Source organism: Zingiber officinale, chromosome 9A (assembly GCF_018446385.1).
Source record: "Zingiber officinale cultivar Zhangliang chromosome 9A, Zo_v1.1, whole genome shotgun sequence".
Classification (NCBI taxonomy): Eukaryota; Viridiplantae; Streptophyta; class Magnoliopsida; order Zingiberales; family Zingiberaceae; genus Zingiber; species Zingiber officinale.
Window position 1 is genome coordinate 92,073,125 of NC_056002.1, and position 15,666 is coordinate 92,088,790.

Sequence of the window (15,666 nt, forward strand, 5' to 3'; positions counted from 1 at the left end):
TCTCTGATTATGTTTTCCCTATTTTTGATGTGTGTCAAAGGGGAAGAGATAGTGATTCAGGGGGAGTTGTTAAACTTAGTGTTAGTAAAATGAAAAATAAATGCTTGTTTACTTATATATTTACATATATTAACTTAACTGTGAACCTTGGTTGTCAAACATCAAAAAGGGAGAGATTGTTGGTGCAGGTTGACCAGAATCAAATATGAGTTTTGATGTTGTCAAAGGTTCAAGTTAAGTCTTGTTGTGATCTAACAAGTTGATTGAGTGTGCAGGCTATTTACTCAATAGAGAAAGTCCTAGTCGCGACTAGGCAGGAAAGACTTAACAAATCGTGGAAGCTAGGTGGAAAGACCAAGTGGGTTGAGAGGATTCGACACTTAGCAGGGAAGCTCGATGGGTTTGGAGGACTGAAGAAAGTCCTGGGTGGTCGATCCAATGCTAAGCGGTAAAGTCCAAACTGTTGGAACCCCAAGGTTATTTTTGGTGTGATCAACCAAGTTTAGGTTAGGTCCTGTTATGTTTTGATCAATGTGTCTAAGTGTGCAGGAACTTAGGAGTATAAGAAGTTGAGCGGAAGACACGGCTAGTGAGAAGGATGACATGGGAGAGAGCCGACGAGCTCGGTGCTTTCAAGGGGCGAGATACTGTGGAAGACTACACCGATGGACGAGAAGGACGTGTGTGATGTTCGAGGGATGAGAAGTCGGAGAGAAAGCCTGAACAAGGAGAAGACCGGAAATTGGGTTCTGGTGAGCCCTATTTCGGTTGATTGAAATCACCCAGGCGATCGGAGCAGCGGAAGAGCTAAAGTGGAGCTATGGAGCTGCTAGAGGCACCTTTAACAGGAGTTGAAGGCACATCCGCGACCTTCAGGTAGAAGGCGCCTTCAACCAGCCATAGAAGGCGCCTTCCATGGCCATGAAAAGCGCCTTCAACCAGTCAATTCTGGTCGTTGCGGAAAAGGATAAAGTTCTATCCTTGGCCTCGCTGGAGGCGCCTCCCAGCCTTATGGAAAGCGCCTTCAGCCTGCGGATAAGATTTTCCAGGGGATATAAAAAGACCTCTGGACCTAGGAAAGAGGCAACAACTTTTGTATTCACTTTCCTAGTCTTTTCTGAGCTTTCAATGTGTGTAAAAGACTTCTCCACTTTCAGCGAAGGAGATTCTTAGTGAGCTTTCATCTGCCTTAGATTAACAACCATCTAGGTTGTAACTAAGTAATTCTTGGCCTTTTGCTTATTTTATTTAAGTTGTTATTTCTATTTTAATTGCTTTGCTAATCTAAGTTGAAAGAAAATAAAGGAGTTTTTGTTTTAGTGTTTGAGGCGACTCAACCCTCTCTGCCGGCCTACTCGGTCCAACAAGTGGTATTATAGCCTAACAGCTTCAGGAGAACTAACCGCCGAACGAAGCACACAAGATGGCCAGATCAAACATTCACCCACCAAAGTTCGGCGAGAATTTCACCAATTGGAAAAAGAAGATGGAGGTATTTTTCAAAACTGATTTCGATTTGCTTTTAATAATGGAGTTTGATTTTGTAGCACCCAAAGGTAAAGAAAAATATCATTGGACTAAAAAGGAGCAAGTTGATTTCGTGGCAAACGGCAAAGCAGAGTTCTATCTGCTAAGAGTTCTACCGCCACAAGAAGTCAATCGGATCGGATCCTACGAGTCTGCGAAGGAGTTCTGGGAAAAATTCCTGGAACTACATGAAGGAATCTCAGAGGAGAAACTCGTGAGACGGGATCTGCTCAGAAACCAAATTAGTAACATCAAACTGAAACAAGGTGAAACAGTTGCACACCTTCATTTAAGGATCAAGGAGCTCATCGCTAAACTCACGAATCTTGGAGAAAAGGTAAGTAATCGAGATTCACTAAGATACGCGCTTAACGCATTCCCTAGAAATGTTGAATGGACATCATTAATAGATGCTTATTACATATCTAAGGATTTAGATTCAACTACTTTAGAAGAATTCTTTTCTACTCTTGAAGTCCACGAAACTAGATGTGCAGATCCGAAGATGGAGCCGAAGCACAACATTGCCCTTAAGGTAAAGATGAACGAACAAGATTCAGAATCCTCTTTCGACGACGACGAAATGGTAATTATGATGGTAAGATGTTTTAAAAAATTACTTAAATTTAGAAAATCTAACCATCCGCAGGGTAGAAAGAGAAGAACAATCAAATGCTACCAATGCAATGAAAAAGGGCATGTTAAAGACAACTGCCCTAAGTTAAAGATTAACGAGAAGGACAAAGACAAGAATAAGAAGCCTATCCAAAAGAACAAATACAAGACTCTAAAGGCGACATGGGATGAAACATCGTCCGAATCAGAGGTTGAAGCCTTTTCCGGACTTGCGTTGATGTCAAGTCATCAAGAAGACGAACACGAAGAAAGCTCATCCGAAATGAGCATCGAGAGCATCGATGAAGGGGGAGCGTCAACAGAAGAAAGCAGCAGTTCAGGGGAGCTATGGACAATGAAATCGACAAGGTAAGTCAGGTACGATATCTTCCACTTGATAAATCGTTTAAATGTGTTAAATTATTAACTAAAGACTGTTGCAAACTTGAAAAAGAAAACAAAGAATTAAAAATAATTTTAGCCAAATCTTGTTTGTTAGAAGATTTTGAAAAATTAAAATTGATAAATTGAGGACACAAGTAGAAAACTTAGAAAATCATACATGTTTAACTGTTCAAGCTCAAAATTTTAAAAGACTAAGATGGTATCTTAGATTTCACAGGGGTTAAATTAGAAAAGTTCTAAAAAGTTATGTACCTCGTAAATTTCTATTTAACCTAGTAGGAAGGAACCTATATTGGGTTCCTAAAGAATATTTGAAGTGAAATTTTCATTAGGCTTTCATAAAGTAAAATTAAATGTTTAAATTTTTTAAGAGGCTTTGTCTAGAAGTGGTTGATAATCCAATAACCAAGAAGGCTTAGTGTCTCGCCACAACCTGAAAGCCAATTACTGAATTGAATATTTAATTAACAAACTGATAAGCATGTAATAGTTAATTAAAATAATGTTTTCAATCTATGTCAATTGTTTGAAAACTTCATAACTTAAAAAATTATTTTTTTTCAAAACTTAAAATATTTTTTTTTCAAAACTTAAAATATTGACATTGCAAACTTTTTTAATAACAAAATTATTTTCAAAGTTGGTCAAAAAAAACTTCAAAATTATTTTCAAAAACTTGATAAGTTTTTCATTTTTTTTTTTTTTGAAAACCTGAAGTTTTTAGAAAAGTTACCCTTAAATTTTTTTGGTACCCCATTTTTTATGTGATCAAAGGAGGAGAAGAGAATATTAAATCTAAGGGAAGGTAGTAATTAAAATTAAAATTTTAATTTACAATTGAAAATCTTTTTGCACTTTATTACAATTTTATTATCTTTACTTGGTATTGCAATATTTAATTTATGGTTAGTTTACCCAAACTTAACTTGGGTTGCTCACATCAAAAAAGGGAGAGATTGTTGGAACCCCAAGGTTATTTTTGGTGTGATCAACCAAGTTTAGGTTAGGTACTATTATGTTTTGATCCCTGTATCTAAGTGTGCAGGAGTTTAGGAGCACAGGAAGTCAAGCGGAAGACGCGACTAGCGAGAAGGGCGGCACGAGAGAGAGTCGATAGGCTCGGTGCGTCCGAGGGACGAGATGCTGCGGAAAAGTACATGGATAGACGAGAAGGACGTGCGCGACGTTCGAGGGACGAGAAGCCAAAGTGGAAGCCTGCTCGAGGAGAAGGCCGAAATTTGGGTTTGGGTGAGCCCTATTTCAGTTGACTAAAATCACCAGGCGATCGGAGCAGCGGGAGAGCTAAAGTGGAGCTATGGAGCTGCTAGAGGTGCCTTCAATAAGAGTTGAAGGCGCCTCCGCGACCTTCAGGCAGAAGATGCCTTCAATGGCTAAAGGCGCCTTCAACCAACCATGGAAGGCGCCTTCCATGGCCATGGTTCTGGCCATTGCGAAAAAGGATAAAGTTTTATCCTTGGCCTCGCTGGAGGTGCCTCCTAGCCCTATGGAAGGTGCCTTCAGCCTGCGAATAAGATTTTCCATAAGCTATAAAAAGACCCATGGACTTAGGAAAGAGGCAACAACTTTTGTATTCACTTTCCTAGTGTTTTCTGAGCTTTCATTGTGTGTAAAAGAGGCAAGTAATTCTTGGTCTTTTACTTATTTTCTTTAAGTTGTTATTTCTATTTTAATTGCTTTACTAATCTAAGTCGAAAGACGAGAAAAGAGTTTTTATTTTAGTGTTTGAGGTGACTCAACCCTCTCCAGCTGGCCTACCCGATCCAACATAAATAGGTCTGGAGGACTAAGGTTTTTCAAGTAAGTTGAGGCAAGTAACTGGAGGAGCGACAATGAGGTCGTGTTCCGGAAGGGAATAAACTCTAGGTCGTTGATCCAACTGAAGAAACCGGGAAAGTTTCTAAGTTGAGATCAAGACAGTGTTACTGTCAATTACTACTCATGCATCTTACTATATTATTGTGCTAACATTTGTTTTGTAGGAATGTATTTTTGGTTAACTCTATTTTGCAAGTTTGGCCTGATCGATCAACCAAACTCAGGGATCGATCAACCGAACCAAGTTGATTCAGATTAAAAAAAATCATACCAGAGCATAACAGGGCAAAATCCAGTCAAAGCCTGATCGGTCGACCGAACTAGCATATCGGTCGATCGAAAAATGATGACATGGTAGACAGCAACCTCGACCCAAAGCAAAGAAGGAATTCAAGCTGATCTATCGACCGAACGTGGAGATCGGTTGATCGAACAATCACTACATTAATGAGACATTAAGTGTGAATCTAGGCGAATAGGAAAATTCATTGTTCGATTGACCGAACAAGGTGATCGGTCAATCGAACCATTAAATATCATCAATGTCCAAAGATCATATCTCAGCGAAGAAGAAAGAGAGTGGGTTCGGTCGACCGAATGTTGATGATTCATATAAAAAGGAGCTCAAGATCCGAGGCTCAACAAGGGAATCAATTTCACCAGTTCATCTCTGTGCAAAGCTGCTCGTGCTACTACTCTGCTACTCATCTTCAAGCAAACTGCTACGTCGTTCAAGTGTCAACCGAGTTTCGTCTTCCACTTTTGTTGGTATATTTATTTAAGCTTGCTTTGCACTTAAATTGAAAAGAAAATAATAGGTTGTTACTATCTTCTACTTGTATTTGTATGCATTACTTCTTTCTAAAGATTTCGAAAAAAAAATCATAGTGGATTGTCTAACGATGCGGTCAAGGATCGTGGGTCTTGGAGTAAAAGTCGATGTAGGTTCCGAACCAATTAGGACCTTCGGACGCGGCAAGAGAGGGGGGTGTGAATAGCCAACCCCAAATTCTCGTTTCTTCCTACAATTTTAGTTAGCGCAGCGGAAATAAAAGATAGAAACGAAACGGGAGAATATCAAATCTCAAACGCGACGATATAACGAGGTTTGGAGATGATACTCCTACTCCTCAGCGTGTCCGTAAGGTGGACGAATCCTATCAATCCGTCGGTGGATGAGACCCCGGAAAACCGGCTAATGAAAACTCCTTCTGGGTGGAGAAACCTCGCCACAATTTCTCTTGCAACAGCAAGATCAGAGTACAAGAAATACAGCAAGAAGCCAAGAACAATATGAATGTAAAAACACTAGTTTACTTGCCTTCTCGTCGACTGTTGATGAAGCAGCAACTTCACGGATGCCAACCACAGCAGCAACTGTTCAGTTGGAGACCCAGCCGAGGGAAGCTCACACGAAGCTTCAGTAATGGAGAGCTCAGCAAAGCTCAGATCGCAGGAGCAAGAACAAGTCCAAAGAATCTCTTGAGGCCCTCCACCTCCACCTCTTGATTTATATGAACCTGCGAAGAAGACAAAGAGGACACAGAAATCTAACCGTTGTGACTCAACAGCTAGGCCTGGACCGATCAGGCTCCACCCTGATCGGTCCAGGATGGATCTGATCGGTCAGGGGACCGATCAGGCCCTAGGCTGATCGGTCCCCAGACCGATCCCAACTCTCACAGAGAGTTGGTTGCCGAGCCCTGATCGGTCTGTGGACCGATCAGGCCATAGGTGGATCGGTCCACCGACTGATCCCTCCTATTCCTTCTCCCAATCTGATTGGTTACTGATCGGTCACCAGACCGATCAGATGACCCACAGTGAGAATCAGTGTATCACTGGATCGGTCAGCAGACCGATCCAGATACCCATAGTATCACTGGATCGGTCAGCAGACCGATCCAATTTCCCAGCCTTAAACCTAAAGCCTTCCTGATCTAGAGAACGAGCAACCGAGCCCTCTCTGACCTAGTCCGGAGAACGAGCTACCGAGCCCTCTCCGACTTCCACGTCTGGTCCAGAGAACAAGTTACCGAGCTCTCTCTGACCTAGTCCAGAGAACGAGCTACCGAGCCCTCTCCGACTTCCACGTCCGGTCCAGAGAACGAGCTACCGAGCCCTCTCTGACCTAGTCCGGAGAACGAGCTACCGAGCCATCTCCGACTCCATCCAGTCCAGAGAACGAGCTACCGAGCCCTCTCTGACCTAGTCCGGAGAACGAGCTACCGAGTCCTCTCCGACTCCATCCAGTCCAGAGAACGAGCTACCGAGCCCTCTCTGACCTCTCATGCCAAGCTTCCATACTTGGACTTTTCCCGTGCCCAGCTCCCTGCTTGTACTTTTTCGTGCCAAGTCTCCATACTTGGACTTTTCCCGTGCCAAGTTCCCTGCTTGGACTTTTCCGTTCCAAGTCTCCATACTTGGATTTTTCCCGTGCCAAGCTCCCTGCTTGGACTTTTCCGTGCCATGTCTCCATACTTGGACTTTTCCCGTGCCAAGCTCCCTGCTTGGACCTTTCCGTGCCAAGTCTCCATACTTGGACTTTTCCGTAATCAGATCAACTCAAGTCGGGTCAACCAGGTCAACCTTGACCAAAGGTTGCACCCACAATCTCCCATGTTCCTATTCTTGTCAAACATCAAAATATAACTTCTCCATTCTTGTCAAACATCAAAATGTATCTCGAGTCAGGTCAACTCGAGTCGGGTCACCCAGGTCAACCTTGACCTAAGGTTGCACCAACAATCTCCCCCTTTTTGATGTTTGACAAAAACCATAATCAAGTTAGGTTAACCCGATAACCTAACTTAGGTTTTCCAATAGTTCTCCAATGTTCTTCCTTGAACATTCTCCCCAAACTCCAATGTTCTTCCTTGAACATTCTCTAGACATTCTCCCCCTTTTTGACACACATCAAAAGGGGTGAATCAAGGTCAAGAGTTTCTTCCTAATGAAAGTCTCATACCTTTCATTGAAACCCTTAATTTCCCCCTTGATACTAAAATCAACAATCAACTCAATGATAATCCCATATCACTCATCCTCAGAAATCTTGACGAGTAAAAACTCCCCCTAAAGGTCAACTCCTCCTTGACCATTGCACCAACAATGTCTTGGAGAGTTTCAACCCTTTAGAAATCTAAAACACCAACTTCCATAGCTGAAATTTCAGACAACAGTCGAAAATCAGCATTTTGGTACGCTCTGATCGGTCACCAGACCGATCTGGACTCCACTGGATCGGTCACCAGACCGATCCACACTGCCTTGGATCGGTCCAGTGACCGATCCAGACTTCCCTGGACCGATCAGAATCTTCTCTGATCGGTCCACAATTCTCTGATAAGAATTTCTGATTTTTCTCCCGAAATTCAGAAACCCCTAAAAAATTACAGAAAATTCCAAAAATTGTAAAATTTTAAGGATACATTCCTCATAACATATATTATCATGGAAAAATAGTTTTCTATGAAAATAACTCCCATTCTTTAATCTTGATACAAAGTTCGAAAGACTTTGAAATAGCTCAAGGTTAATCCATCTTTGTATCAACTTGCCCAATGATGAATGTTATCACTAGGAAAGCTTCATCAAGGTTTTTCAAATCAATTTTGAAATGATCTTAAACCATTCAATTTAGGACCACAATCTTAGGGCTAAATGTACATGCCTTGTACACAAGTTTTCCCTATGATCCTCAAATTCGAATTAGGCTCATCTAGGTACAAGAACTATGCACCTTGATCCTAACTCATCATCCTAATATCTCACACACATCTAAGGTGTATCAAACACATCCAAGTCAATTTTGATGTGAGATATGGGTTTAGGTCATCTTAAGCTAAGTTCTCATGCATTTTCTAAACAACAATTAGATCTCCATATCAAATTGTATTTTTATCCTTAAATCAATTTAATTGATCATAAATGCAAGAGATGATGACATGGCATGAAATAATATCATAAGTGGAAATATGTGCCAATGTCATGATGTCATGGCATAAAGTATGAAACTTAAATAAGGCATGACATATAACTAACCTAAGTATTATCATGACATTTCAAATGATAATAAAATAAATATGATGTCATGACATGGCATATGACAAACAATGTATGGCAAATAACATATAAAGGTATAGAAAATACCTAATTCTAGCCTTAGTTGCCATTTTTGATAATTTTGATCATTTTACCATAAATTCTATATTCCTAAGTGTAATAGACCTAAAATCATAAACTAAAGATTTTTAGACCACTATGTGCCAATTAGATTGATCCTAGGAAACTCCTCAAATGTGGTTGGCACATCCTAATCACCTTAGGAATATTTTTTAATTTCATTTTCAAGGCTTGATTACACCTTGAAAATTCCTAAAATGCCACCTTTTGCCATGAGTAGGTTAACTACCTATCCAATTAAGGTTGACACACCCTAAACCATCTAGCGTGAAGGGATCACGCTCCTAGGAACCCAATACCTATTTGAGCTCATTGGGTTCACTAAATATTCACTAGGGATGACTTCCCTAGCAACCCTCCTAATGACCCTCCTAGGCTTTAAGGCCTTGGTCATTTGGAACTCATCAAGATCAACTCTAGGGGTGACTCCCCTTGTGACCTTGGTGATGGTTTTCTTAGCCCTAGGTTTTGTTCCATAATCGAATAGATCATTATGATAAGCGGGCTTGACCACTTGAGACTTAGGTTTGTGACCCAAACCTCTCATGTCCTTGGGCTTTGATTTTTTACCCTTAGACCCTAGAGTTGACTTCTCCAAATTCTTAAGAGCCTTTTCTAAAGTGTCAAGTCTTGACCTCAAGACTTGATTTTCCTTCTTTAATACCTCAAACTTTAATTTTCCATTTTTCTTTGAGGTATTCCTAGGCATATGTCTAGTTGTTTTGGGATTCCTATCTAGGTTTTCCTTAACCTTAGATGAGTTAACTCTAGGGTTGGCATTTATAGTATTGTCCTTATCTAGGCTAACATGTTTGGCACCTAAGGACATGTATCGGTTTCTATAGTTATCATGCTTATCACTATTGACAATTGCAATAAAACTACTAGCATGTGTCTTATTAGAATTGCAAGAATGTGCCTTAAAGGATACCTTAGGGTTTGCCTTAGCTCCCCCTATAGATGTGCTTGGTATCTTGTCCTTGTGAGGTTGCCTCCCCCTTGGACATTGACTCCTATAATGTCCCCTTTGCTTGCATTAGAAGCACACCACGTGCTAATTGCCCTTGCGTATCGGGACTCCGACTTTCTTGACTTTTGGTGCCGGTGGAGTCTTCTTAATCCTCTTTGGACATTTACTTTTGTAATGCCCATATTCCCTACACTCAAAGCACATTATATGTAATTTACTTGAAATTAAGTTGCTTGAGTTACCTAGGGTTGAGGATGGATATAAGCTCTCTCCTTCATCCCTTCCCGAGGTAGAGGCTTCTTCTTCTTGCTCCAGTCTTGAAGAAGAACTCTCCTCCTCTTCTTCCTTAGATGTTGAGTAGCCCTCAACTTCTAATTCCATACCTCCATGATGTGAGCTACTTGGCTCACTTGACTCCTCTTCATGACTTGAATTGGAGCTCTCCTCATGGAACTTAGCCAAGTTGTTCCACAACTCCTTGGCATTGTTGTATCCACCTATCTTACACAAGATATCATTAGGTAATGAAAATTCAAAGATTTTCGTTACCTCGTCGTTGATTATGGATTGGTAGATTTGTTCCTTCGTCCACTTCTTCTTCTCGAGAGGTTCTCCTTCTTTATCCACCGGAGGAATAAAACCTACTTGTACACAATTCCAATTTACTAGATTAGTCATAAGAAAATACTTCATTCTTACCTTCCAATACGCGAAGTCGTCGCGATCGTAGAAGGGTGGAATCGTGACGTCTTCTCCAAGTTGATCCATTCTCTAGCTCGTGCTCCCCCGGGTGTTAATCCGACGAAGAGCGACCTCGCTCTGATACCACTTGTTAGGACCTTCGGACGCGGCTAGAGAAGGGGGTGTGAATAGCCGACCTCAAATTCGCGTTTCTTCCTACAATTTTAGTTAGCGCAGCGGAAATAAAAGATAGAAACGAAACGGGAGAATATCAAACCTCAAACGCGACGATATAACGAGGTTCGGAGATGATACTCCTACTCCTCGGCGTGTCCGTAAGGTGGACGAATCCTATCAATCCGTCGGTGGATGAGACCCCGGAAAACCGGCTAATGAAAACTCCTTCTGGGTGGAGAAACCTCGCCACAATTTCTCTTGCAACAGCAAGATCAGAGTACAAGAAATACAGCAAGAAGCCAAGAACAATATGAATGTAAAAACACTAGTTTGCTTGCCTTCTCGTCGACTGTTGATGAAGCAACAACTTCACGGATGCCAACCACAGCAGCAACTGTTCAGTTGGAGACCCAGCCGAGGGAAGCTCACACGAAGCTTCAGTAATGGAGAGCTCAGCAAAGCTCATATCGCAAGAGCAAGAACAAGTCCAAAGAATCTCTCGAGGCCCTCCACCTCCACCTCTTGATTTATATGAACCTGCGAAGAAGACAAAGAAGACATAGAAATCTAGCCGTTGTGACTCAACGGCTAGGCCTGGACCGATCAGGCTCCACCCTGATCGGTCCAAGATGGATTTGATCGGTCAGGGGACCGATCAGGCCCTAGGTTGATCGGTCCCCAGACCGATCCCAACTCTCACAGAGAGTTGGTTGCCGAGCCCTGATCGGTTTGTGGACCGATCAGGCCATAGGTGGATCGGTCCACCGACCGATCCCTCCTATTTCTTCTCCCAATCTGTTTGGTTACTGATCGGTCACCAGATTGATCAGATGACCCACAGTGAGAATCAATGTATCACTGGATCGGTCAGCAGACCAATCCAATTTCCCAGCCTTAAACCTAAAGCCTTCCTGATCTAGAGAACGAGCTACGGAGCCCTCTCTGACCTAGTCCGGAGAACGAGCTACCGAGCCCTCTCCGACTTCCACGTCTGGTCCAGAGAACGAGCTACCAAGCCCTCTCTGACCTAGTCCAGAGAACGAGCTACCGAGCCCTCTCCGACTTCCACGTCCGGTCCAGAGAACGAGCTACCGAGCCCTCTCTGACCTAGTCCGGAGAACGAGCTACCGAGCCCTCTCCGACTTCCACGTCCGGTCCAGAGAACGAGCTACCGAGCCCTCTCTGACCTAGTCCGGAGAACGAGCTACCGAGCCCTCTCCGACTCCATCCAGTCCAGAGAACGAGCTACCGAGCCCTCTCTGACCTCCCATGCCAAGCTTCCATACTTGGACTTTTCCCCGTGCCCAGCTCCCTGCTTGGACTTTTCCGTGCCAAGTCTCCATACTTGGACTTTTCCCGTGCCAAGCTCCCTGCTTAGACTTTTCCGTTCCAAGTCTCCATACTTGGACTTTTCCCGTGCCAAGCTCCCTGCTTAGACTTTTCCGTTCCAAGTCTCCATACTTGGATTTTTCCCGTGCCAAGCTCCCTGCTTGGACTTTTCCGTGCCAAGTCTCCATACTTGGACTTTTCCCGTGCCAAGCTCCCTGCTTGGACCTTTCCGTGCCAAGTCTCCATACTTGGACTTTTCCGTAATCAGATCAACTCAAGTCGGGTCAACCAGGTCAACCTTGACCAAAGGTTGCACTCACAATCCCCCAAGTTCCTATTCTTGTTAAACATCAAAATATAACTTCTCCATTCTTGTCAAACATCAAAATATACCTCGAGTCAGGTCAACTCGAGTCGGGTCACCCAAGTCAACCTTGACCTAAGGTTGCACCAACAGTAACCACCTGAGTCGTCTGTTTTAATTTCCGCTACTTACTTTGATTGGTTTCACGATACAAAATGACAAATTTTTAAAGAGCGATATTCACCCCTCCCCTTCCCCTTTATCACTTTCTATCGATTCTTCAATAACGATCCATGAAACTTGTAACGCCCACCCTTCTTACCCAACCAAAGGCGGCGCTACGATCTTATACTACTTACGTACATGCTTTAGTTATAACAGCGGAAGAATAAAAACTTTAAAGAATTTAATTTATTAAGCATGATATCACATATTCTGATTAGTTCGAATGTGCATATATTGATCATATAACTAAAAATATTAATTTGTCCGAATCGTTCTTGCCGAGCCACCACCACACACATCACTATCTGCTCCTCCTGCTGCTCCGTTGTACATCTAGCTTTGTCTTTTATCTGCGGTACAAGGAAAGTAAGCTATAAGCACTCATGGCTCAGTAAGTTCCTTTCCTACTCACTAAAACCGAGAATCATCGTATATCAAGAATTGATCAACATATCATCATCTCAACTAATCATAACATAACATATCATTCTATTCAAACATATCATGCATATTTCTTATTCACATATCATTTCATAGAAGCATGAATATCATATCATAAAACAAATAAATCACAAGCATGAGACATACAAGGGCATCATATTCATATCATAATATCACATGACATTATATCATATCATCATATAATTCAAGCACATATGAATGTAGGCAATGCATCGTGAATTTGAAAACTTATACTTAATAGTACTTGAAATTAATATCATCATCATTTGGGATCCCGGTTTGTACCACATACTTAATGCGTAGGTCCAAGGTAGCAAGTCTTGAGCCCTACCATGCATACATACTAGGCCCGAGTCTTACTCCATCGACCTAGGGCACTCAAAGGCCCATTACTGACGAGGCCCGAGTCTTACTCCATCGACCCCGGGGCGTTTATGGAGCCCACCCTTGGTACAAACCATAAAAATAACTTATCATGCATAACTATCATATCATGTCCTTAACAATCTTTCATGCATTTACTCTTTTCATTTCTTTTCATTATGTATAGCATTTTCTATGCTATCACATATCATAACATAACTTCATTTCTTTTCATTATGTATAGCATTTTCTATGCTATCACATATCATAACATAACTTCATTTCTTTTCATTATGTATAGCATTTTCTATGCTATAAAACATCATGGCATATTTCATAATATAACTTCATTATGCATATCATTTCGTAACTAAAGCAATCATGCATTCCAACTTATTATCATATCATTTTCATACAGCATGACATAGACATATTTAATTTTTGTTCTAGGGTTTCTAGGGCATCTATTCCTTCATGGCCGAACACATAATGATTCATTTAGGTCATACAAACATGTATCACATTCACACATTATCAAGTTTTCATAAGAAGTACTTTTAACCCCTTAGGTTTCATTTCCAAGGCCTCTAGGTCCTTCAAACCTTACTTGGCCGAAATTCATAGAATATAAACTTCCTTTAAGTGGCCTAAAGCATGGGAAACCTAAGTAAATTTCATAGCAAGATTTACTAAGAACATCATACACAAGGTTGGATCATAAACAAGCTAGGACTCTTGTGATCTTACATGTCATAAATCATGTAACTAATTTTCTACATTCCAATTAAACATGAGAGCATTAATCATCTTTCATAACATAATATCACAGAGGTCATTGAGCATATTAGAATTTTGTTTAAGCTTCTCTAAACTATCACCTTACCATGGCCGAAATATTAAGAGTAAGGTTCATGAGTTTCTTTCAACATACAAGTATACAACTCTTAAGAACTTTATATCATGTCATATAAGCATAGTTATTTTAAATTCAAGGTCCTCCTAACCCTAAATTCTTTCTTGGCCGAAACATGAGAGTGGGGTTCTTTTGGTTCCAATCAACTTCCAAGCAAGAAAACCATAGGAAGGTCCTTAGCATTTCATAGAGGGAAACTTGCACTAGTTTGGTTAGACAATAATTTTCCTAACATATTTACAATATTTTTGATTGAAATTCTAGGGTTACATACACCTCTGATCATGCATCATATATGTATACAAACATAGGGGAAAACTTTCTTTCAAGGCATAGAAAAAGAATCCGAAAATCACATGAAAGCCTTGTACCGCAGGTGAGGGAAGCTTACTTTCTTTGCTTAAGTTTCCTAGAGTTGAGAACTTGCTTGTGGACCTTTCTTCCTTGCTTGCTTTGCTCGGCACCAATGGAGGAAGAAGTGGCTAGGTCTTTTGGTGGAGAGGAGGAGGAAGAAGAGGAGGCTTCTTCCTCTTGTGTTGCTCGGCAACAAAAGAAAGAAAGAAGGGGGAGAGTTGTTGCTCTCGGCAACAAGAGGAAAGAGGGAGGGAGAGTGCTCGGCACAAATGGAGGAGAGGAGGAGAGTGAGTTGAGGATGAAGCCCCCCCCCCTCCATGCCTATTTATACTAAAGTGAGGGGAGGAAAACTTGACTTGATTCATCCTCCTCATTTACTTCTCCTCTTAATGAGAAAGAATATGCTAGAGAAATGCTTCTTGAGTTTCTCTCTTTTCTTTCTCTTAATTTCTCTCCTTTCTTTCCTTTAATTATAATTCTCATCTCTCCTTTTACAATATTCACTCCTATCACACTTGGTTAACACATGCATGCATCCACAAGAGAACCAAGGATCAAATCCTTCTCCTAACATATTTTTGTACAAAATAATTCATGTATATGCATTATGCATAAATATTTCATACATGCATATATAATATCTCATATCTCTTTTTTTACATTAATTCCTTGTATTATAAATCATGTATAGAACTTTATATTCTCAACTTTATTTTCTTTCATAAAGTTTTTAATCATCTAAATCCTTCCCATCGTAACATTCAACGTAGACTATCTACACATTCTTTTCATTACATTCGTACTCTCATTGCCCTTACTTTATCTAGGCTTTCTAGGGGTGTTACAAAAGTTTCATGACGGATTAATTTAGTACATATTATATAATATATATCCATATGTCAACTTGATATATAATATTCATGACTTGTGAGATTAAGTCATCAGTTGACCTATATATTAGTCTCAATGCATTAATATTGCTCTTGTTTATTAATACTTAACAAAGAATATTTAAGAGTAATGTTCTGTATATATATGAACAGTCTCCCACAATCAATTCAACCAATTCATATATTATAGATTATAACTTATTATTATAGAACATTATTATATTGATTCAACTGGCGCAAACATAAAGTAAATATAATAAAAAAATATTATCTTTTATTAATAAATATAATATAATATGTCCTAAGTCCATTAACTCATGATTGACTCTTAGAACTGACACTAATAGATTTACTGCTACTGTTTAGCATTTAGTGTTTATAAATGTGATGTAAATTTCTTTTAGAATCATAAAGTTTGGATCATAATTTT